The 25009-nt window shown below is 38.1% G+C and overlaps 1 protein-coding gene and 1 long non-coding RNA gene across 9 annotated transcripts in view; both read right to left on the bottom strand.

The window, feature by feature from the left end:
- The window catches only part of MAGI2 (membrane associated guanylate kinase, WW and PDZ domain containing 2), a 713954-nt gene that overhangs the window by 188036 nt on the left and 500909 nt on the right, over positions 1-25009 (bottom strand). The window lies entirely within an intron of this gene.
- Positions 16886-22064, bottom strand: LOC120751462 (uncharacterized). Its single transcript, XR_005700443.2, has 3 exons — positions 21941-22064; positions 21729-21817; positions 16886-17929 (listed from the first exon to the last, which is right to left on the bottom strand). It is a non-coding gene; the product is annotated as an uncharacterized LOC120751462 (long non-coding RNA).

Below are 25009 nucleotides of genomic sequence, written 5' to 3'. Positions count from 1 at the left end.
TAGGATACTTTTAGTCAAACATTTTACAAGCAAGCCATTTGAGTTTGATTTATTACATACTGAACTGCTTTACAGGAGCTGAGTAGAAACTCCAGAGACAGCCACTAATCTATTAATGTACACACACATCTTCTCCCACAAACTTTTACGCAATTAGGCCAGGCTATAACTTTAAATATAAGTGCTCATTATCTTAGCTACACAAATCTTTAGTTAATTTTCATGCACTATTACAGAATATGGGTCAACCTCATTATTTCCTGTCTACTGAGGATAATTTCTCTTCCTGTTCATAAAAGCTGAATGTCACAACCTATGAATTAAAATGCTTGCCTTGTATCCCAGCTTTTATTATTATTACTACTTATGCAAGTTCCACTAGAAACAGGACTTTTTATTCTGTGCCTACAAGTTCAAAGCCCAAGGTGAAACTTCACACTAAAAATTATATGTGATTAAACTGGAACCTGGCAGAGACACAAACCCAACATGAAGAGTTCAACTCATTAAAAAAACATCAGGCAGGCAGGTGCTCGGCTGTGCTGGTGTGACTGAGTCACATAGCAGATGGGGGTGAATAGTAAGGGGCAGATCTTAGCTGGGGTGTATTGCCTGAGCTCTGCTGGCTTCAACAGAGCTGTCACAGGTCACATGAGAAGAGATGTGACCCTGACTACCATGCACCAAAAAGCAAATACCCATCCATGGATGTGATTTAAAAGCAATGTGCCTTAAGAGGCACAATACTGTGACATGAGGCACAAAATTCCACCACAACATCTTAATATTTCATGAGGTAACTCAATTTGTTCAGTCAAATGGCAAACTTTTTAATTTCTGCTTTTTTTATTTATTTTTTTTTTACACGTAGGTTTTAATTAGCAACTCCTTGTTTAGCTAGAAAAAGTAAAGACTTCAGGAAGGATATAAATGCATTAAACCCAGCATCACTCCTCTCCTGTTACAAAGTTTTATTAATAATCAGAAGAAAACCAGTGTTTACTACACATGGCTGCGCAAAAATATTCCACCAAGCTTTGGTACCTTTTTAGAGGAGTGTTATGGGTGTGTGCAGGCATTTACAAAATGAGCCTTTTAACTCCTTTCCAAAGTAAGACCTAAATTTAAAAGCTAATTTTCTGCAGTTTTAGGCCCAAATTTCCTTGATTTTCAAAGGGGTCTGTCAGCTATAAAAATCCTATATACCTTCTGAGAGGGCTCTTGATTCTAAGATTTTGTCATCCTGGTAACAGCATGCGTGCTTCATCTCCCCAAAGTACAAATATTTGGGATGCTAAGTGCCGTATCCTGTGAATTTCCTGGGCTCCTGATGTTAGATAAGGGGGATATGGACACAGAATACTGGTCCTGTGAGGGGTATGTTATGTAAAGGGAAAGGGATGCAGCTGTAGCTGCTCACCAAACCATTGCCCAGGGGGACTCGTGGCAGCACAGGGCTGTGTGTGACCCTGAGCCCCAGGCTGCAGAGCATCTCCCCAGCCTTTCCCTCTGCTGGGGTCTTGTGTATCCCAGATCCAGCAGTTGGGTGGGCTTCCCATGGAACACGGTGGGGCTGAGCTGAGACAGCCTGAGAGAGGAGCTGTGGGGCAATGGGAGCTGGGGGTTAGAAAGTGTGTGACAAGAACATGTGAGACTCAGCACATCTAAAGCTGTTCACAGAGGAGAAATCCATGCCCAGCCTGGGTTTGCTGTTCTAATTGGAGTCACAGGGTGTCTGACAGCCAAAGCCTCCTGCAGCTAATGGGACTTGTAGCTGAAATACGATGATTCAACTGTGAAATTTCATCACTGACTATGATCCTGCACCATACCAGTCCAAATGACAAACTCTGAAAAGCAAGTAAAAGTCTTGGAATATGTCAAGTTTTCTTCTCAGTAGAGTAAATTGGCACTGCTCCTGGTCACAGTAAGCCAGAGAGCTCTGGTCAGTATGATCTAAAAGCAGATACTGCTCATGGCCACATAATGAGCCAGTGGCTGCTGTCAGATTGAACTGATCTGCAGCAATTTTTATTTGTGCAATGATCCTGTCCTACAAATTCTTAATATTACAAGGATGAACACAAACTTGGTCTGATTGTGAGCATGGTGTTATGCAGCACGGGCCTATTGTTTGTACTAACCGAGCCTCTTCTCACTGACTTACTGTGCTTCTTAATTAACATGACCTTGTAGGTCATTATTTTCATTTAAGGGAAATGCTTAATGAGCACTCCACCTAGTTGTTCGAAAATAATTGGAGCCACTTAAAAGCACAAGAGTCCTCAGAGAAGCACCTGCCCTGCTGTGCCCCACAGGCCTGAAACACTAATACCTTTCCTGCAGGGTAAGGGACTTTTTTTACTCTGACAAGAGAAAGGAGTTTGAAGCCTCAGGTATTATCTGTGGGGGCTAATTTCTCCCACTCAAATGATGTTAAGGAAGCATCACTTAATCAGAGGCTGAGAGGTCCAAAGCCTCACTGCCCACTCCCCTCACCTTTCCAGTTACTCTTCTAGACTCTGTTTAGGTTATTTTGTTGGCAAAGAGCAGAATCACGATGTCACTAAGTTCAGTCAGGAAAGCCTTTGGCACCCTGGCATCCAGTGGGAATGACTCTTATTTTCCTTACCAAACCTCCAAAAAGCCTGACCAGCCCAGGGCTGGCCTGACACCCCTTCTGACAACCTGCAGTGTCTGTAGCTTCCATGGCAATGCTGCTCCTCATGCCCAGCTCGGTTTTCCCTGCCTGACTCCCAGGTTGCCTCAGAAATCCTCAGTCCTCAGTAAAAATATATTTTTAGCTCCATACAGCTTCCAGCTGCTGCACGTTTACTGCCTTTCCTGGGGACTGTTGGTCCTGGTCACAAAAGGCCCACACAATTATTAAGAGGGATGCTGCCTATTTAACTCAACTAAACCTCAGTATGAGGAATCCCAAGGCCAGAGGATGGTCTACCCAAAGTGATTTCTTTCTTGGGAGCTCTATAATTCACAAGTACACCCAGCCACGTGCAATGCACACAGTGGACACAGCAAGGCCAGGTGTGGAGTGTGCCTGTGGGGAAGGACTGGCCAGTGTGATTTTATTCAGATATTTCAGTTGCAGGGAGGTAAATCTCACCCTTTCATTCATAAGCTCTGCTCGTTTTGTCCTTGTTATGCAATTTCATATGGAAGTTCATGTCTTGTTTCTCACATTTAACCTCAGCAAATGCCTGTGCACACACAGGCAGGAACACCCCACATCACTTCACCAAGCTGAGAGCAGCAAGAGGAGCCAGGAGAGCCCAGCTCTGACTGGGGTGGCAGGGCTGTAACAAATCATTACTTCCTTTTACCCTGCCCAAGCCATTTATTCTGTCACTAAATATATTCTGCTCTTTAGGTATCCCACCAAAACCATCCGCAGTTGTTCACATCTCTGACCCCAGTCCTGTTTCTTCTGCTGCTCCTAAAACTCTTGCTGGAGGACAGAGAATGCAACAAGTCACCATCTTGGCTTCCTCTGAGAACAGTGGTCTTACCTGAAACTGCACCTCCCAAATGAATAAAGGAGACAAAAGGACAATACTCCTAAGTCAGAGCAGAATTTCCCCCTCCCAAAGGTTCATGTTCAGACAGACCAACTCAGTGGCAAGACATTTAAATTTTCCAGTTTGTAGCAGGGAAACCTATTGATATCCATTCCATCTATGTGCCTGTATTGATCATCACCATCATCTCAGCTACAAGATTCGAACAATGTGTTTTGATCCCTCTAAATTCCGACATCCTACTATGAGGGCAAGAGATTAAGTTGTTTTTTTTCCCATATATAACACATTCATTCTTCATGTTCCCATGAATCAGTGATGATGCCAAGCTAATAGCCTCTGTTGGAACTGTAAGATTGAAATTAGACAGTCTGTGGGAGGAAAGGTTGCAGGGTGAAGCATACTACTCTCAAATGATTCCAAAATGGCTCCGCCAGGTCAATTATTTCAAGTTATTATGGTACCTCCTCTGTTCACTTAGATCAAGTGCAAAGCCTCATTTAAATTATAGATTAGAACAGCACAGTAGTTACAGATTCTACATAGAATTAATGACATACCACAAGGCTTAAGTAAATGAGTTATTTTATGTTCATGTATAAAAAGAAAAGAAATAAGGAATCATCTAAGAATTAAGCTATTCAGTACCCTGAGAAAACAGATTCTTCTTTTCTGGATGTTCTACCAGTGTGTACTTTCATCAGTTGGAAACCAGGCAGTACACACAATTCAACACCTATTTGAATCCTTAATAGAAGTATACTGCAGCCAGTCTGACAAAGTGAAACAAACCTGATAATTACTTCCTGATAGTCTATTAAATGATAAACATGAGACTGTAAAGGAACTGTCTGGTACAGCATAAACAACAGCTCTGACCAATTAAAAATGTATATTACCAGGACACAGACTTTCATGTGGTGGAATAACTTAGTGGGTTTCTATCAAAGTCTGTCTCACTAGAGATCTGATCAGAGACAGAGATCTGATGAAGCTAGACAGAGAAATATGAGTATCCAGTGCCAAGACAGACCCGAAGAACATCAAGAACAACAAATACTAATTAGATGTCCATTACAAAATTTCAGCATTTTGCAGCCTTATACAGGTTGAACTTCAATACTGTACATGACAGTTTGCATTTCTCACATCATCTTTTTCACTTGCACTCTTTTGATAATAACCCTAACTTCTAGGCATGGTGATTTTTCCTAAACATCCTTCCAGCTATTCAGTAAGGAAGACATCAGATAAGAGACAGAGAATGTGGATTATATATTCCAAGGTACATGTTTTAAGGCAGCAGCTGACTTTGCTCTGTGGCTCAGCATTTCCATCTGCTGACATACTCCTCTTAAAAAATATTATAAGCTGAAAGAATAGCAAAACCCCATCATGGCAAAAGAACTAATTCTGATCTTGCCTTCGGCTTGACCTTGACTTCAGTGCAAGGGACCCAAACTCTCTGGTCATTTCACGCCCTCCAGCCTCACTAAACTGAGCTCTTGGTGGTGGTATCGCTTTCCTCTGCATTCTTGGCAAACAGTCGGACATGATTCCTCTTCCCTTACTCAGACACACTCTCAGAGGTGACACGAGCCTCCTGTGCGGTACTGGGTTTCTAGATGGCAGATAATTATTGACATTTCACTGAGATCTGCATAGAGAAGGTTACTAATGTATTAGAGGAGTGATGAGAGGCTGTCTGAAGGGCAAAGAGATGAGATCAAATTTTACTGCTGTAAAGGATCACAGGTTTTGGAAGATATTTTCCTTTTTAGGGGTAACCAGAACCATACATCAACTAGCATTATTAGCATTACTTTATTTTCAAAGAAAAACAGTCCCTTGCTTTTGTTCTACAGTTTTCAGAGAACTGACGCAACCTTTCCTAAAAGCTAACAGCTCCATGCAAACGACTATGGACCATAGCTAATCAGTACAGGCTTCCAAATGTGGAATACAAAATATAAGAGAAACAGCTTCCAGTGAAGTTGGATTCACTGACAGGTGTAAATATCTTTAACCAAACCATCTAATTGGTGGGTTTGGAGAACATGAGATGGAGGTTACCAGGGACTGGGACAGGGGGATAGGGATGCCCAAGAGATCTGATTCTCATAAATCCTTTTGCAACCCTTTCTGGGTATGTATAGCACAAAAAAAGTGGATCAAATAAGTTTCTCTTTAATTTTGGAAGTTTCATAATGGTGATTTTATTTTTGGCTATCTAACCTCAATAGACAACAGGTTGCATAAGTTGCTCCCTTTCTCCATTTCAGTAGCTGGTGTGTTTTATATTGGTGTTTCTGATGGGGCTTTGTTAAAGCTGTAGAGATGGAGGCACACTTTTCTTGAGATATATTTATTAAATCTCAGCTGAGACTTTCTCAAAGGATCAAATGCAACTCAGGATCTGGGGAGACGACCCTGCTAGAGCTGGAAGGCAGTAGGGAGACTTGGGAAATGGGAGAAGTCCCAGATGCACCCAATTAAAATTCACCCACCTCTCTGAAGGGAAAGCTGACATTAACTTATCTCTGAAGGGAGTTCTCCCTTGGGACACTGCATCCTCAATTCTAGGACTTCCAGGCTGAAGAGATAAATGCTGCCTGCCAATAAAACTGAGATTTGCTAAGAACTCTGCAAATGTTACTAATTTTGCCTTGTCAAAATGGATACTTCAGAATAACATGAAAGTTGTCCAGCTCACATCAGTCAGACTATCAATAAGTAATGACAGCCTGGAGGAGTTAAACCTGAAGATTAAGGACGTAGCACTGCTTGATGATTTTTCATTTCTTCTCTTTCAGTTTTGAAACTGAGATTGACTTCAAAAGGCATTAAACCGCCCCCAAACAAATGCAACCAGAACTGATTTTATTTTGTAATTACGTATTTACATGTTAAGTTTTTGTTTTACACACTTCCAAAATACATTCTCACTCAGGATATTTTTCTTCCTTATATTACCCTTTTTCTTTTTCTATGCAAGACTGAAAATCCAAGCAATTAGTATATGAAGACAAAGTACTAGTGAAGGCACCACAGTTCTATGACAAACTGCAATTAAGTGTTTTGAAAAATATCGTGCCTCCCAGTGGGGCCAGAAAAATGAGGCACACAGTACCTGAGAAGGTGCTCCTCAATTGCTAGAACACCATTTTAGTAGTGCTTTGCATCTCTGATAGGCTGACTAGAAGTTTAAAGAATTTAATATTATCTTTCAGCACAATTGCTGCTGTGGAAGTTTTGTTAGATCCTGAAGACAAACTACTTTCTTTTAACCATAATTCAGCTGTAAATTAAATCAATGTCTATGATCTTCCTTTCAAATTACCTTGCAATATTTAGTCATTGCTCTTCACAATGATAATTTTTCATTGTCTTTAAAATGAGCAAAACTTGTTCCCACCTTAGAGGAAATGCTGTTAGAAAATTGATTTTCTTTCAAAGAACTTAGGCATATTAAAATACACACATAGGTATTTGTTAATAGCATTATTTAATATGTTAAATTCCAGTTTCAGTGGTCACTTGAAGCTAGTAAAACTTAAATTTGAAGGAAGACTATGGGTTAAGAAGTGGGCTGAGCAGGTGATAGCACAAAGTACAGTTACTAAGCTTAAGACAGCTGGTACATCCCATTTTAAAATAAACTTCAATTGCTTAAAGATTTTGCAAATCTTTAACCACCTAATGTAAAACTCATGTGCTGGGTGTCTGCCATACTAAATGAGACCAGGAATTCTTTTTAATAAACTCATGCAGTTAACACATACATTGATTCACACATTGGTTCACACAAAAAGGATTGGACTAGAGTGGGTAATGCTGCCTAAATTTTGGTGTTTCCTCATCCCTGGGTGTTTAATGTTGAAAAAAAAATCTTTATATTTGAATGCATTTATCTTGGGCACAACTGTGAATTTAAGAGCTGTATGAGTTTACTAAGAGCTTTCAGAGACTTATCTTCCACCTGAATTCTACAAGGAAGTAATGTTGGGATATGTGGTGTGCAGAACCTGCACCGGGATTTTACTCCAAATTGACAGCAAAGGGTCCAGGGTGCAGCCTGGAGAACAGAACGAGGCTCAGGAGTAGTGTTGAATTTTGTGAAAGGGTAGAGTCCATTGAATTTATAGAAAACTGGTTTGTGCAAACTGGCTTCTTCCCCACAGCACAGTTTCTAAGGAGTGGGTGGGCTTTCAGCAGGTATCCAGCTGCCTTGGTGCCTGTGGACTCAGGAACATGCAGGCAGTTCCCAACCACCACCACCACCACCACTCCTGGGACAACTCTCAGGTCCTTAGAAATAAACAAGGTGCTCCCTCAATGTGAAGATGAAACAGATATTTTCCCCTAGAATTACTGAAAAGTTGCTATTTGTAGTCTTTCTAAAGGCTTCTAATTTTCTTTAAAGTCACAGTAAAAAATGGAAAAAATACATTTCTATATTATAAGATAACACAGCACTGCAAAGAGATCCCAAACATCTGATAATTACAAAGTATTAAAAATGCACAATGAAAACAGGAGTGGCATTTCTAAACTCTGGGAAAATGCCATAAGAGGCAGTTTTATTTGCCTCGAGAGGCATAGAGAACCATAGAATCATACAATTTCCAACTTTCCAATAAGTTGGAAAAGACCTTTAAAATAATCAAGTTCAAGCATTACCTCTGCACTGCCAAGTCCTCCACTAAAGAGTGTCTCTAAGTCCCATATCTACATGTCTTTTAAATAACTTCAGACATATCTTTCAAAATTAGTGTCTTAAAAAAAAAAAAAAAAAAAGAAAAAAAAAGGAAAAAAAAGAAGAAAGCAATATGAGAAGACTCTAAACACATGAAGAATTATTTATGGAAAACTTGTCTTGGCTTTCTTTTAAGTGCATAAATTTTACACTACTCTCTAACACCTATAGACTGTTTTTCTCCTTTTTCATCTGGTTTTACAAAAATTATTTCTTATTGTTCGTATAAATAGAATTGTACAAAAGGAATATGCATGCAGTGAGGAAGACACAGTTCATACAACACAGATGCTAAATTTGTCTCAGCTATATCAAAAAGAAAAAGCTCTTTTTCAAGTGCACAGTGTTACAGAATGCCTGAGAACTTGCACTACTGATCTTCTGCACCTACAATTCTGTCTTCTGGAAGGTGGAAATAGATTTTATTTTTTAAATGTAAGAAGTACTAGAGTGCTGTTTGTTCTTGAGCTTGTAAGATTTACTAGAGCAAAAGAAATGAGAGCTTTAGTCAAATGGGAAAGCAGGTGTCCCCCTTGAGATTACAAAATCAATCAGCTCTTGTTTACTGTACAGTGACTGAATCTCCTGCTGTGGCTAAGTTGCAGAGACTGTTAAAACACTGAACAACATTACCATAAACCTTATCCAGTTTGCTGAGTGAATTTGGTTGTCTCCTGACACACAAGCTTTCTCCTTGCTATATAGTTGAGCCATCAATATTTCAGTCTGGGATGAGAAAAGCGTATAGGAGATGATGGGGAGAAATCCAGAAAGGGAAATGTGCATCCTTATAGCAGAGCACTGCTTTCCTCAAGTCTTTAAAATTCACTCCTTGGAGTCTGAAGGAATGAGATCCCAACACAGACAAGGAGCTAGTGATGTCTGTCAGCCATTCTACTCTCTTTGCAGCCAGTTCTGAATAAATCCCAGTTTTTAGGGAAGAAGTGGAGTACTGAAGATGCTGTAATGGGTGGAGAGCCCTTTCATACTTATTACATCAGCCTGTATACTGGAATGGGTGGGCTTTGAGTGCACAGGTGTGACTTTACCCGTGCCATAAATGGTATGGGATTCAAGGTGAGTCTCATGTCTCTTTCATAATCTCAGCAGAAATTATCACTGGGACAGGAGAACGTGAAAAAATCACGTGTCCTCTAACAAATCATCAGAACCACCATTCCCACTGAGATCAAAAACCCCCCACTGACCTATTTTATATGGCAAGAGTGGAGACCCCAGACTTACAGATTTGTAAGGTTGCACAGCCAAATAGCTCTACACCAACTCTAATCAAGGTGCATGTACTTCATAATGTTCTTGTTTTTCTTCACTCCCTTTTTAACTCAAATTTAGCCAAAAATTACACAGAGCATTTTTTTTCTTGATTTAATTTTTACTGTTTGGAACAGTAAATCAGTAATATTTCCTCAAAGACAAGATTTTTGTGAGGAAAGATGGCTTCTGTTGTTCAGTGGATTAGTGAATAGGGCAGAAACATTGGCATGTATCACTCAGGGAAAATTGTAATTCTTATTTTCTCTCTTAACTGTGGGTTCAGGCTCTTAAGTGACAAGTTCAGACAACACATTACCATTATCCTTTGTAAAGTGTATTAATAAAGACTGCAAAACTCAATACAGCAAGTCCATCAAAGCACAACAGTAATGCTTGTAATGCATTTACTCAATTTTTTTCTCTATTATTGACAACATGGCATACCACCAAGTGCTAACAATCACAGTGAGGAACTAGACAGGATTTGTTTTCCATTTCCAGTTATTTATTTCTCAAGGAAGACTCTACCCGCAGTGTTTTTAACAAATACACAGTTTTTTTTAAACAATGAATTCTTCATTCTTCAATTCTTGAGAAGTCTACAGTGTGTGCTTTTCAGATAGAAAACTTTCTGGTTTTGATGTCTGCTTAAACCAGAGCTGTTTATAATGCCAGAAGAATTCTCTTTTGTTGTGATGTGTAACTAACCTAGAAGCATTGGTTATGAAATATCCCACATGCCCAGGCATGGAGAGCTAGGTCCATAAAACAGGATTTAAGAAAACACATTGTTCAGGGCTACAGAATCTAATATTGTGCATGCAATGCTTAGAGCAGAATGCACAAAGTGGTATAAACACCTGGCATTGTCAATATCTCTGTACTCAATGTTCACTGGGCATTGCAAGGTGTTCTGCCCCAGAGAGAAAATCCAAACAGCACGAACTACCAGCTGTCTGCCTTCTCTGTACTGCTCAGGACAATAGAAATATAACAGTATCTGAAAAACTAAATGTGCATACAGAATTAAACTAGCTCATTAAAAAAAAATATGCCATGTCCAGTTAAAAAAAAAAACAAAAAACCTTTAAACCCACTAATTTTCAATCCCATAGCAAAAGGTAAATTATAATATACTTTCTATGAAATCAGCATTTTCAACAATAAGATCAGAAGCAAAAAATAAGCTATTCAGAGTATTGCCTTCGTTTCATTACCCAAAAATAACTATTTTTTAATTAAAAAAAAAAAAAAAAAAAAAAAAAAAAAGAAAAGAAAAGATTTTTTCTGCTTTTTTTAATCCAAAAGAAAGTTTATCCTGCACAACTGGACAAATATCTTGATCTTTTGGTTGGTATACATAAACATAAACATGTTTAGTTTAATAGTACCAATAACTTCATTCTGAACTGATATACAGATAAGTTATTTTTTTCTACCTTGCAGACTCTGCAGATTTCAAATTTCAAAATCTAAACTGAGCACGAGACGAATCACAGTGGGAAGTCTGCTTTAATTTTCCTGAACTGAAGGAAGTCCTTCAATGTTTTTGCTCTAAATTTTCTTCTTGAAACTATTAAAAAAGAAGACAGGAGGTCTTTTTAACTAATAAACTGTCCTTTACACAGTTGCTGTCCATCATGTTCCCTAGCACTACTGGTTCCTGGCCTTTTCCCCAGAACTTCCATGACTTGATTAGATTTGGGGTTCAGAGACTGCAGAGGAAAAGGAACTCTATCAACTCCAGACAGCCTATGTAACATGTATTTTAATGTTAACAAAGCTGACTGACTGTGGAAATGCTATCCTTAGTTCAATGGCAGAGCTATGCAGAGGAATGGATTAATTCTTTAGACAGAAGAAGCAGAAAGAGTGGTAAAGAAGAGAAAATTAATTTTAAGAATAATGCTACTTTACTTATTTTAAAATAATTGACAGTGCTAGGATTTAGAAACACTTTGTAATTTTTCTCTGTTGTCTTTTATTACAGAATGCATTTTGTCTCACCTAAGCTAAAGAACATGGAAGGAATTGTGAAGGAGTACCTTACACACATTAAATGTTTCTTTGATGAAGATGAAATCTAAAGGAAGAATGTATAAGTTATGATCCTAAATACTAAAAATATTCTAAGAAGCTTAGGGATTATTTACAAACCCTATGAAATCAACTGGAAAGACTATGGATACACTATGTATATTTTTTTCTGAATTCTAGTAGCAAGAAACTGTATTTGCCACATGTAATCACTTTGGTGACAGTCTTGATCGTTATTAGTTACAATTTTGGCATAAATTAGTGGTTGTATATTAGGGGTGAATGAGATACAAATCATATCCTTCTAATGCCCATGTTCATATCTGAAATAGATTGTTTTAATGAAGTTTGTGTTTCCTACAGCGTCAAAACCTAGTGAAAAAAATTTAGAGCCATTCCAAGTATTGGGTGACCGTGTAGTATCCGATGGTCTAGAGGTCATTTAGAACATGTTGGCATATATTGACATGATCTTGCTGGATGCAGTGTCTGATTATTCTCAGAGAGTGGAGGGAAAGGGTACACATCTCCATTGAAAAGCTGGGTTTCAGTAGCAGAAGGTTGAGCCTGATGCTCTGTGGGGTGCTAGCAGCAGGGTCAGGGGAAAACAGGTGTAGTACAACAACAGCAATGATTATTTGTGTAGGGGAGAGTGCGTAAACATATCAGACAGCCTCATCATATATTCCATACACAAGGTAAGCTCTTGGGTTTATTGGGGCATTGATAAAGGATGAGGGAGTCAAAATACATGTTCCTTTCCCAGTTTGGAAATTTGGAGTGAGAGACACTTCAGCTGAATTATAAGCTTATTTTTTGTCATTAAGTTTCGTAGCATTTATCTGGCACTCAGCAGCCAGCATTTAATGAGTCATCATAACAACAACAGCAACAAAACTGTTCTTGTCAACTCCCCTTAAGAGAAAGTTTCATGCATCCTTTGGACAGGCCTCTCTAAGTTTGTTTAGCCACCTCTCCAACCCATTTTCTCCATCTCATTTTCCTCCATCCCATTTTCCTTATAAGAAGGGTGAAAATATGTGTCCAGTGTATGAGGAAATATATCTTAGTTTATATTTATCAATAATGAAATGTTTCAGATGTATTTCCATCAGGATTCCTTGATCTTTACTGAGGAAAGTGACGGGGACAGAAATGCACCATATTACTGATCTTGTGATTTTCTTTGCAGTCCACATATAGAAAGCAGGAGGGATCCATTCAGATTGCCAGAAAACTCTATGGAGTCCATGACAAATTCAAGTTCACAGAAGAGAGCAGAGAGATAGGCCCATGCACATCCAGTCAGGCCAGGGTGAAACTGAGTTTCCTACCTCCTCTCTCTGTTGAAAGCTTAATTCTGCCGTATCAGAGATGTAGTGGATACCATATAATGGATGAGATGAATGTTAATGGTTTAGACTTTGGGGCATACTGAAACATTCCAGAGAAGAGCTAATAGACATGCTGTTTCTTGTGGAGTATTAAATTCGGTGGCAGCAAATCTGTGATGCTAATTCCACCTTTTCCCACTAGGAGAAATAGAAAAAGGCTAATATTTAAAGAGAATTGGGTTCTAAATGTAGCCATAGTGAACCTCATTTTTGTGGCTTATGAAAAAAAAAAAAATACTACAAGGTGAAGCAATATTCTGTATTTGTGGTAAGCAAAAATCTAGGCCTGAATGCACTGCTGCTGAAATACACAGCAAGTCTGATGATGATATCAGCAGGAATCCAGCAGCACTTTCTCTGGAATTCTGCCAGACCTAAGAAAATATTTGGCATCTGAAAAATCCCAACAAGATGAAGGGTGACACTTCAGGAGCACTGTTACAGAATCAGAAGTGGGAACATCTAGTCCCCATCTATCTCAGTGCAAGGAATAATCACATTTCAACAGAAACTTCCTTGCTAGGCTTTGTTCAAAGACTAAAAGCTGTCAGCATTATGGCATACCAGTAACAAAAAGAAAAAACTGACAGGAAAATCACAGAAATTGACAGAAATGGTAGGTCCATGGTTCCTGTTGACAGCACCTGCATCTATTTTCAATGAGAAAATTGAAAAGTTTCCATTTCATTTAGGAAAAGGTCAGAATTATAAAAAAAACAGATGATGAGAAAGTTCTAGTAATCAATGAAACAGGTATTCCTCCTCAGCATAAGCTTCAGTCTATCAGCTCTTGAATGAGATTGTAATAGAAACCTACTGAATTGGGCTTTTATGTATCTTCCTGGGAATCCCTCCAAGACCCGAGCATCCCTTGTGTAGGTGTCTGCATAATTAAACTCCCCTCATTCCTGCCCCCCTCGAATGGCTGCAGCTTTTGGGGTCTCTCCAGCCCCAGCCCACAGGGAGAGTCTGCCCTTTGGGTTAACAACATGTCCCCAGGATGATCCTATCTGGCTTCACACAAGTCAGATATTGACTGGGGAGTTACAAGACCATGGGGAGCTGTGATACAAAATTATGAATGCTTTTATGTATTGCTTTCTGATTTCAGTTCCTGCTTTCAGTGAAGCCAAATAGCTGCTTCCATCTTGCACATAACTCACTTTTTAATATCTTAAAAGACTTCTAAACCCTTGCTGATTAATTTCTTTTCACTTTTTATATACTGCAGTAGATAGAATAGGGCAGCTTATCTACTTTCCTGTATCTGAAATACAGAAGCTCTGCTTGGCCTAAATCAAGAGAAAGGCCACGGCACACATGTGGGTGATTTTGGATTGCTTGTGATTGGCATAGGGCAAATGTGCATCAAGGCAATACTAATTACTACTGAGACATAAAAACTCTATTGATTTTCTTCATTCTAATCCCAAAGTCAAATTGTTCATAAACAACATTTGAGGTTAATACAGCTGTGTGAATCTCTATACAAATATTTCATCAACAACCAATTCAACTATCAGATAGTGCTGGTTTAACTGCTGCTACTTGGGCACTACTGGACTTTCCCTTGAAAGTCATATTTTCATTAGACTTTAATACAGAGATATAATTAATGGATAGCTGTCACAGCTGCTCCTATCTGGTGATTCACTAGAAGATGTCTGAAAAATAAAATGTATTTCAAAAATGCCAGCTGCAAGTGGCAAACGGGAAAAAATGATGTTCCATTATTAAATGAAAAATGATTGACTATTCATTGTACTATGTATTTAGACGAACACTAAGTTACTGAATTAGAGTTTGTTGTGATAAAGAACCTGGTACAAAAGGCCTGGCTTTCAAGAAGTCTCTGAACTTCCCTGTTAAAAGTTTTAAGGACAGGTCTGTGCGGAAGTCTAGGTGAGAGCCGACAAAACACGTCCTGTCCGTGCACTTAATAAAGCTGTTTCCTTATGCCAGGATGCCATTATCAATCATCCGATGAAGTCCTTTGTCTCAGGAAGGTGACACCTTGCCTGACTGTATTTTTAAATACTCTGTAGAAAATAAAGCACTGGGCACTCCTGGAGAACTAAGAAGATACTCAAGGTACAGTCAAATCTTTGCTGGCGCACCAGCTTCAGACATGTTTCTGCAAGATAACAGTTTCCCTCTTACAGGTGCAAAGTTTAACAACTTAACTCTAACCATTTTTAGCAGGGAATAGGACTTAGGCACTTTAAAGTGACTAAAAGCTGATCATTTACTGAGTAGCCCAAGTTTAAGTGACAATTAAAAGTTTGACAATGGTATTTATAGTACCAGAAAGATCTTGGAGCAGCTTTTTACTGCTAAATTCCCCCAAAGTCTGACAATAGCCACAAGATGCATTTTGGAAGAGCAAAGACAAAAGCATATGTGGGTTCAGACTGCACCTTGGGTGTGAGGAAGTTCATGTAAGAGACTTCAAACCGCCGATACCTTAAGGAAAGACTAAATGATTAGGGCTAGCTAAAGTTTAGGACCAGATAGCAAAGTAAATCTTTCCAGTAAAAGATGATAGTTCTTGCAGAATTAAATTGTTGTAAAAAACAAATTTAAAAGTAAAAAGTATAATACAGATGTCACTCCCCCCACACCCAATTGCACAGCAAATTTACACAAATAATACTGTATTGATTACCAGCATTATAATAGGAAAGGTTTACTTTAACAGCTCAATAGCTTTGGACATGTCATTACATAACAGCCAAGCAAGTGACTTTCTTTTGCCAATTGCCAAGCTCCAAATTTAAATTTATATTGTTAATGGTATACAGTAACATCTCAAGTGCCTGAAAAGTTGATTTTAATAAGGTGGTGGATTTGTGAACTGATATTTCAAATTTCTAGGCTGATATGGGACTTTTTCATAGTGATGATTTCCAACAGACATTTTAAACAAACAAAAAGAACTGGTAAGGATTATCTTCATGCAGTAATGCATTCATCTATCTTTTGTTAGAACAAGACTATAGGTTTTCTTTTTTTGGAAGGTGATAATCCTGAAACTAAAGAATGTAGCTTGATGAACAATGGTAAAGTTTTTGTTAGCTTTATACATCCTAAATCCAAAACATTTCCTTGAAACAATGGAATGGGAAGCTAGCAGATCTTAAATCATCCTTTAGGTTTTAATTTGGTCCACTGAGTGGAAATCTACTCTACATGCCCAAAACTGCAGCCTCCTTCCCTACAGAAGGATTTTATGGCTGCCTGTCTAACGAAGACATCCTCTGTCTGAGGACCTTGATAAGGAAAAATACCCAACCAGGATCTAGGGGAAAAAATAATTACAGAGAGAACAAAACAATTTACATACACACAAAATAATTGCAGGATAATGACATCTGCAATTCCTTGTACCTCACTGGTGCCTGGGCAGAGGCACCTGCCTGCAGAAATCCAAGTGCAGGCTACAGAAATAGGGGCTTAGAGTTTGGATAAACTCCACAGAAAGAGGGACGATGGGCAAATGCCTAAATAAAAGACACACAAGCAGAAAAGGGGAATTTAACAAATTTTTTTTAAAAAAGGAAAACACATAGGCAGAAGTTACTAAAAAGAAAAAGAAAAAATTCAGGTGAAAATAGGCCTGGTTTATGAGACACAACAAAAGGAAAATACATAAATGTTAAATTGTCATAAAAGGAGGGAATTAGGGGAGAATTTAATAAATTATAAATTTTTTTAAAAAATCACTGTTTCCTTCCTTTTTTTAAATTCTGCCTACTATTTTTCTAATTAGCTCAGTATTTGTGGCTTTCAGTTCTGTGTTTTTAATGATTGATTTATAGTGGTTTATCTGGGGCATTATGAGGTGCAAATACTAAATAACCATGACTGTAATTGGTTAATAGCCCAAATGCCATCAAACATGGAGCTCTGACACAATGACAGGGTGCAGAGTAGCATACACTTGTTACATACTAATTCATCATCAGTGGTCAATCTGCAAATATTTCAGCAGTCACCACTGAGGAAGATAAAGAACATGGTCTATAGATTTTCCTTCTCTAAATAGGGGCCTGGGTAAAGTCCATGACAGATAATCTGTGATATAGGACTGGCGTTGCTTACTCCTGAATTAACAACATCTTTAAAGTCTGATAAAGAGCCTGTATCTGCAGAGCTATCAGCCTGACATCTTTAGCATCTGCTAAGATCACTTAAAGGGTGAGGAGGGGAAGAGAGATGGAAAAGGAAATAGGATGAATAGAAATGAGGTAAAGGAAGGTTATGAGGATGATAAACAGTTTAAGAGTTGAAGTAGCCCTCTAGTCTAGAGGAAGAAAAGTTGGGCTTTTAATACACACTAAATTACCTCAAAAGAGACAGGTTTAAACCCTATTTCTGAAGATATATCTAATAATACTTAAAGAGAAAAATATGCTAATAAATCCATGACTAAGAGTATCTGTAGGCACATAAAACTGTTAAAGCTGCAAAATCATCTTAAAAAAGCCCCAAACCAGATGTATTAATAGCATGATGTAGCGTCCTTGCTGTTCCTGTAACCTTGTGATTGCAGTGACATTGCCAGAGCATAAGCAAAGGCAGCTATAAACTTCTCCATGTTGAATAAATTTTACACTCTGTTGCTGTGGGGATTTCCCAGTCTGAAATCCGCAGGATACAGGTGACCCGGTTTTGAGCACAGGGTGGCTGAGCCTGCTGTGTTCTGCTGGCAGCACACCAAGCTGGCTGCTCAGAGCCGGGCACAGCAGCTCCCTTCTGCAGGGCAGGGAGTGCCTGCAATGACAGAGCACCCCAGGAAAACACGGGTCCCTCGGAGCCAGGCAGACACATCTGTGGTCCCAGAATGAGCTCTGGCCCTCCGTGGTCTCGCTGTGGGAGCAGTGGAGGATACTGAAGCTGGAGTTTAGGGCACATCCCTGGGAAAATACTCACTGAAGGACAACCGAGAGGTGAGAGAAAAAGGACAGCTGGGATTAATCAGGAGGTACCTCTTGAAAGATAGGATAGAATGGGAGCTGTTCCCCACAGAGCTAAGTTGGGAATGGGTACTTTTAAGTAAATAAATCACTGAGATGTGTCCTTTAGGCTAGGAGAGCATCAGCCAGTCTGAAACATGGGAAGTCTATTGCTTTTTCCTATTTTAACTGTGCCTCCTCTTCAGCAGTCAATAGTTCTACCTTGGAAGAGCACCAGCTCCTCTATGCCAACTTTCAATGTGGTATATATTAAACCAATGGAGATAGGCATCTTTAGGAAATTGATTTTATAATGAAAGTAGTGCAGCGCTAACTGTAGTGGAACTCCAAAATGGCATTCAAATTGATAATAACTAACTCAATTTTCAGCCCAGTGGTGATAGAGCATTTAACACTAACAATTCCAGTAGCCAGTAGACAATGTTGTATCTTGTTTTGTCTTGCCTTTCCAGGGGAGGGAGTGGAAATCAGAGAATACTCACAATCCAATTACTGGCAAAAAAGGTAGTACAGAACAGTATCAATGGTGGGATCCAGGAAGAGAACAAAATAGGGAAAAGCTCCTCAAACAGTAACCACTACAGCAGTTCTCTGCAGAATAGGCAGTGTGCTCTAACAGAGGTGTTGCAGAACAACTTACCAACCTCATCTTCCACAAAGGGGAAGTTGGAAGGATACTCTGTGGTTCTTGGGACAGTGTGCTTAAAGTGCTCGTAAAAGTATTTCTCTTCAAAATGTGTATTTGAGCTTTGTCCACCTATGCTAACTAGTAATTTGACAGATGAATTTTAAGATTTTGGTGAAAGTTTGGGTGCCATGATGTGCTACTGATGTTAGTTCTCTTAAAAGTTTAATGGATGAGATTCACAAGGCAAACTGAAAGCTATTTTTCTCATCACTGATTTAGCAATTTAAATAGAATCATTAAAATATGACATTCTATAAATCACAATAGTGTGGACTTCACTACAAATATCTGTGTTCCTGTAATGGTCCAAAACCTGTAGGTCAAATTACATTTTGTAAAAGAGACTGTTTTTGTCCTTTTCATTTTGACTCAGTTACCCTTTATGACCAAAAAAAAAAAAAAAAAAAGAAGATAGCAAAATGCTTCATTCAGCCTGTTAATATTGTAAATTGCTTTTATGAATTGATTTTCTTTTAATTTTACCTTTCATCATTAAATTGTAAACAAGTTGATGTACTGATGATGCACACTTCTGTACATATATGTGGAATGGACCACTTCACATGAAGGTTAGGGTATTTACTAATGTTTATTCCTTTAGAAAGATATTAGCTAGCAAAATTCAATAAATCGTAAGAATTATGTTTGTATGATGTTTTTAGCAAGCTGAATTTTAACAGAGTATCAGTAGGTCTTTGGATACCTAAAGATTCCACTTTGTCATTTTTAATGTCTGTCAAAAGGCACTATAATTTGAAAAGAATATTTTTATAAAATATCTTTCAATGAAAAGAAACAAAAGCACTGTCTTAATGTATTTTTTCTGGTTATTTTTACAATTTAAGAGTGTCATTGCTTTATATTGGTGTATCTAAAAGAATTGTTATGCAGTCCTCCCCTTTCAAATTCCTGTGTAATAATGATGCAATATTCACATTTCATGTACTATAGAAGGATATTTTCTTGCTTACATATATTGGAGACATGTACCTAAATATATATAAAAAGTATGCCTATCACTGTGAACTGCTAAAGCATTTTTCTGGTTTTGGATTCTATTTGAATTAGCATATTACAAATCTGTTATTGAAAATGAAAGAATTTTGGTTTATTTCCTCCAAAAAAGACTTGATTTAAGGTCAACATCACAAGATAATGCATCCTTTAGAGAGTTCCCCTCTGCAATGCAGAGTTTTGCTAAGATCAGACAGGCTGTGCCCTTGGCCATTTGGGAATCCCCAACTGGTAATTTGGCTTACAAGCCATTCTATTCATGCCTCTAATCAATGGCCTCTTTTTTCTCAGGCTAATGACAACCTTATGAAGCAGTATTTCTCCCATGACTCTCAGAAAAAAACAATTAGCCATAGCTACAAAAGCCATTGACACAAATAGATCCTCAAATTGGTTTTGTGATTTAAAACTGTGGATCCAAAAGGTGTCATAAATGATTTCATTGATAAAATGGTTCTGAACTTAGATTTTCTAGGAGACCAGGAGACAAGCCAGTAAAAACAGTTATAATGTTTAAAGCAGGGCTTGATCCTGAGACACATAGGCCAGCTGCAGTAACCATTGACTCTGCTGAAAATTCTGCAGATCTGTCCTTCTCTGAGTTCTGATGTCACGTTTCTGTATTCCTAGTCAGCACCAGGCAGAGTGGGCACAAATGGCACTTTTAATAGACCCGCCTCATAAAAGCAGCACTCTAATACTTAACAGAGCTGTGCATCTTTCCTTAGCAAATCTATTTTGTCAGCCTCTCCTGGATCTTGTGTTTGAAGCATTTACTTTCAGTGAGACTGTATAAAGCCTTTTGGGAAACAACCCAAAAGTTTCTGTCGGGCACAAAATGAGTCCTTAGATTTTGAGCCAATATTCTATTAGTGTTTCATAAAGCTGATTCAGAAAAATAAGTACATCTAGTACTCATCTCATACTTTATATATTTCTATGTCCATGCTCTATAAATAGATGTATGTAGACATGTATTTCTCTTATAACACTACAAAGCTTTGTAAATAATGAACTTTCACAGATTTCACACTAATCAAATTACTTCTTGCTAATAGGTATCCATGGAGGCTGCTCCCCAGGTTTTCTAATTTTGCTCATTATGTTCTCTAATTTTTCCAGAGAGACAACTCAAGCAGCTATTTGATATACAACGGCTGTACCCAGCTGGCTTTCATTTGAGCAGTTGCTTTGATACGGCATCACATGATGATACTCGTTACTTCAGATAAATTATTCAGAAACTCCCAGATGCAGTGTCCTGCAGTTTACCAAGCTATAGGAGAGTTTCACTATACTGTGATGCTGGTATATCACAAATGGATATGAATTTCTGAGTATTATATACTCTTAATAAGCCAAAATAACCCGTGTACTGGGTCACCAAGTTGCAATTAAACATTAGCATTATTTCTCAAAAGGTTCTCTAAATGCAAAGTTCTCTTATCTTTTTCCTATTCTCTGTGCTATTTAAGATTACTTAGTAAATATAAAACAGTAGCAAAATCTTCTAAAGCTACATGTTTTATTTCCTAAAATTCTTAAAATGATTAATCTTGAAAAACAGTGTAATATTTTTAATGATACTACAGTATTGATGCATCACATTTCAAAATTGGGATGAAATTAATTTAAACTTTATTATTTCGTTCAAGTTCTTCAAAGCCCTTAGATGGATAGATAATACCATGCAAAATATTTTTAAAACTAAAAATTGTGTATGTGTGTGTATATATAGTACATATATATATAGTACATAGTATATATATAGTACAAAGTTTTCCCTTTACCTGCAGTTTTCACCAAACACAGTCCTGACTTCAGGCTCTATCCAAGCATAACTATTTCCTTTAAGAACAAAACACCTAGTAGATTCTAGAAAACATTCTCAAAGTAACAAAGTGAAGCCAGAAGCCTATTCCCTAGCAGATCTGGCTGTTGTCCACCTCTTGCACAGCTCTGAAGTAGCACAGCATCAACAGGAATTGCACAGGAATAAAGGACAAGTGTAAAAGGCTCGATGTGTCTTGCAGAAGAAAAGGAAGGCAATACCTGCTGTTGCTGCTTTCAGATCAGTTTTGCTGGAGATCCCACACTAAATGAATTTCTCTGTCAGTCCCCCAGCCAAGTTGCCTCAGGACCTATAAAGGGGAAGGCTTTTCTTGGAGACTGCCAAGACTGAAGCAAAAAACATATCATGTACTTCAAAGACTTCATGTCACTCTCACCCAGGGTTGATCCCTGATGATTCCCTTCAGACCCACCTGGGTAGACAGGGGTGTCAGAAGCAAAATCCATCTCATTAAGCATAAAAGCTAAAGGTGGGGTGAAACACTCTTTGGAGATGTCTACAGATAGAGAGTCCCTGCTATCCAGCTCTGGATTTCAATACCCCACTTTTCCATCACTAAGCTGGGCCAGCTGGTTTCATTTCTGTGGACTAATTCAATTCAGCTAACTAAAGGCAGCTGCTGTTACCATGCATTCCTAAAGCCCCCATTTCAGAAACAAGATGATTGTATTAACGCTCTTTCTGGCTCTTTTGGTACAGTTTTAGTCCATTTTACTGGTGAATAAAATTATGCAAATAATCATCTTAAGGGATCAAGCATAAAGAAGATAAATAAAAATTGCCACACGTTCCTCCTCAAGATCTTTTGATTCTGAAGTCACTTTCCTGATTCTGAGATATTGATGAAAGATGCAGAAAGCTTATTCCAGATAATCAAATTAAAACAGCTTGTGAGAACCTGAAGAACAATCTCATTACACTGAGTGTAAAAATGGATGATTAATTTTAATCTCCATAACTGCACAGAAATGCAGAAAGTAAAAAATGAATGCTAACTGTACGCACACACATACGTAATGATGGGCTCTAAAGTAGGTATTAACACTCAGAGAAAAGATCTTCAAGACACCAGCTTAAGCCCATGGGTAGTCAAAAAGCAATCATAATGTCAGCAATGTTAGGAAAGGAACTGAAGCTAAACACCATTATACCATCAATAGTGCAATTACACCCTAAGTACTGTGTGTAGTTCTGGTCATTCAACCAAAAAAACAGGCAGCAGATCCTACAAAGGTGCAGGGTGGGGGGATAGATAATGCTGTAAGAGATTTGCAAGACCTCATTTGCCAATGTGAGATTTTGTGGGCTAGGGTTCTCCTGCTGGAGAAATATTATGTAAAGGAGTATGATAATGAAATATGAAACCTTTCCCAGAGGGCGGAAAAGTTTAAATGGCTCTAAAAAGGAATTAGACACATTTATAAAGGACAGTTAGAGCACAGTGATACTGAGACCATCACCAGCTCAGAATTTCTGTAACACAGTGAGAGATAAAAGTAAGAAGGTGCAAGAGGAGATTATGCCTGCTTTGTTCCTTGTAGCCTTTTCTCAACCAAGCAAGTAAGCATTTGCTCCAAGCAGTACTTAGACACAGGATACACGTTAGACAGAGAGCTATTCTGAGCCAGTAAAACAGATTTTGTTCTTTTACTATGCTGTCCTCACTACGTGTAAAGTAGGAATTTATCTTTATTCAGCATAAGATTCAACTTTCCTTCAGCTACAGAATCTATACATTGCAGCTCTTTCAAGCATGTTGAATGTTGGTATTTTTCATGAACTGTGGTCAGAACTGGGAAAGTATAGTACTATAAAAAGTTTTGTTAAATATCTGGATTATGAGCTGTAGAAGTCTTTTTTGGTCTAAACTTAGGTGTGATATTTGACCAGAAAAACTAGACACACCCATTGTTTGAAAGCAATTTTTATTCCTGGATAAATTAAACACAGTCTCCTTTCTATTTTAGCAACTATTTGAGTTGTTTTAAAAAAATTAGGCATTATTAAGTGAATTAGGGCTATCTATTTATATTATACACTATAAATATATATATATATTAATATATATATATTTATATATATAAATAATAGTGCATTACTCTGGTGCTGAAGGTTTGAGGGAGTTGACTTCCTGTATCTTCCAAAGAACACCCAATATTATATTTAAATACTTTACACAGAAAAAATACAACTTAAAACCATGTTAAAGGCGGTGGAAAACAACATTCTATAAAATTCAAGCTGAGGTAGCCATACATGATTTTAATTTTAACGATAGCAACGTATTTTTCGTCTCTCATCAGGGACTCTCATTGCAGCATGACAAAAATCCCCACTGTATGAACTAAGTAGCCTAGGAACACCTGATCACAGTTATCCTTTTCGTTTAACTCCTTTGATGAGCAACTCCCAAAGGCAATGTTTAAAGTTAGTGAAGAAACTATATCTCTGGCATTAAACTCAAAGACTTACAGTGTTGGAAATACATGACACAGAAGTAGAAATTCCAAGCAGAAATCCAAAATTCTTTCAACCAGTTTAAAGCTTATCTTGCTTGGCTTGCTGTTGCAAAATCTGCGTGTCTGAATACATGCAAAGCTGAACTAGAATCTGGCTACAAATAATGTTTGAAAAATAAAAGCTGTGGCTCAGCTCTCAGAAGGATCAAATCCATGATGGCATTTTTTCAACCTCAAATTCAAGTCTCTATGAAATCTCAGCTGTTGGGCGCTCAGTCATGTGAAAGGCAATGTACAACAGCAAAAGCTGAAGGGCAATATTCCCAGCTCAAACATCTCCTCTCTGCTGCCCATGATACTAATGAATATCAATACTCTTATCTTAGATAGCTCCCTACAGCAACATCAGTGGGAGATCTGCATACACAAGGAGGGCAGGGCAGCAAAACATAGAACCTGCAGCTCAGAAGTTATGGTGATTAGAATGGTAGATTAGGTCTACAGGGTGAGATGAGCATGCCCTCAGTATTGCCCAAAGTATAAGTATTAAATGAACCACACCAACAACAGTGAATACACCCTGAAGTTTGTGCAAATTCACTACCTCTGTGTAACACGGTACATGCAACAGGAACATAAAGCACAATTAACCTTCCTGGGAACACAGGTTTTATTTTGCAAAGAAGGACATTAGATAAATATCAGCTCTGCCTTTCCGCCAGATAAACATTTAAAAGGGTTTCTTACTGATTTTTCAAAGCCTTTTGTATTTATAACAACAATGTCTAACTTAATTACTGTGCCAATAATGGGGCACATTTACTATCCCAGAAAAGGAATAAGAATCTTCCTTAGTTTAAGAACTATGCAACAAAAAATACCTTGACACACTAAATATTCTAGCTGGGCTCTCTGTCAATCTGGTCATTTCTAAAAGTTATTCCAAGGAGAGAAAATTTATTACATTTTTTGAACCTCAAAAACAAATGAAGGAAACATGAGCAGCTCAGTATCTGAGAGAT

The sequence above is a fragment of the Hirundo rustica genome, chromosome 4 (genome assembly GCF_015227805.2).
Source record: "Hirundo rustica isolate bHirRus1 chromosome 4, bHirRus1.pri.v3, whole genome shotgun sequence".
Classification (NCBI taxonomy): domain Eukaryota; kingdom Metazoa; phylum Chordata; class Aves; order Passeriformes; family Hirundinidae; genus Hirundo; species Hirundo rustica.
The sequence above is the reverse complement of the archived record's forward strand: the minus strand, read 5'-3'. Positions and strand labels throughout refer to the sequence as shown.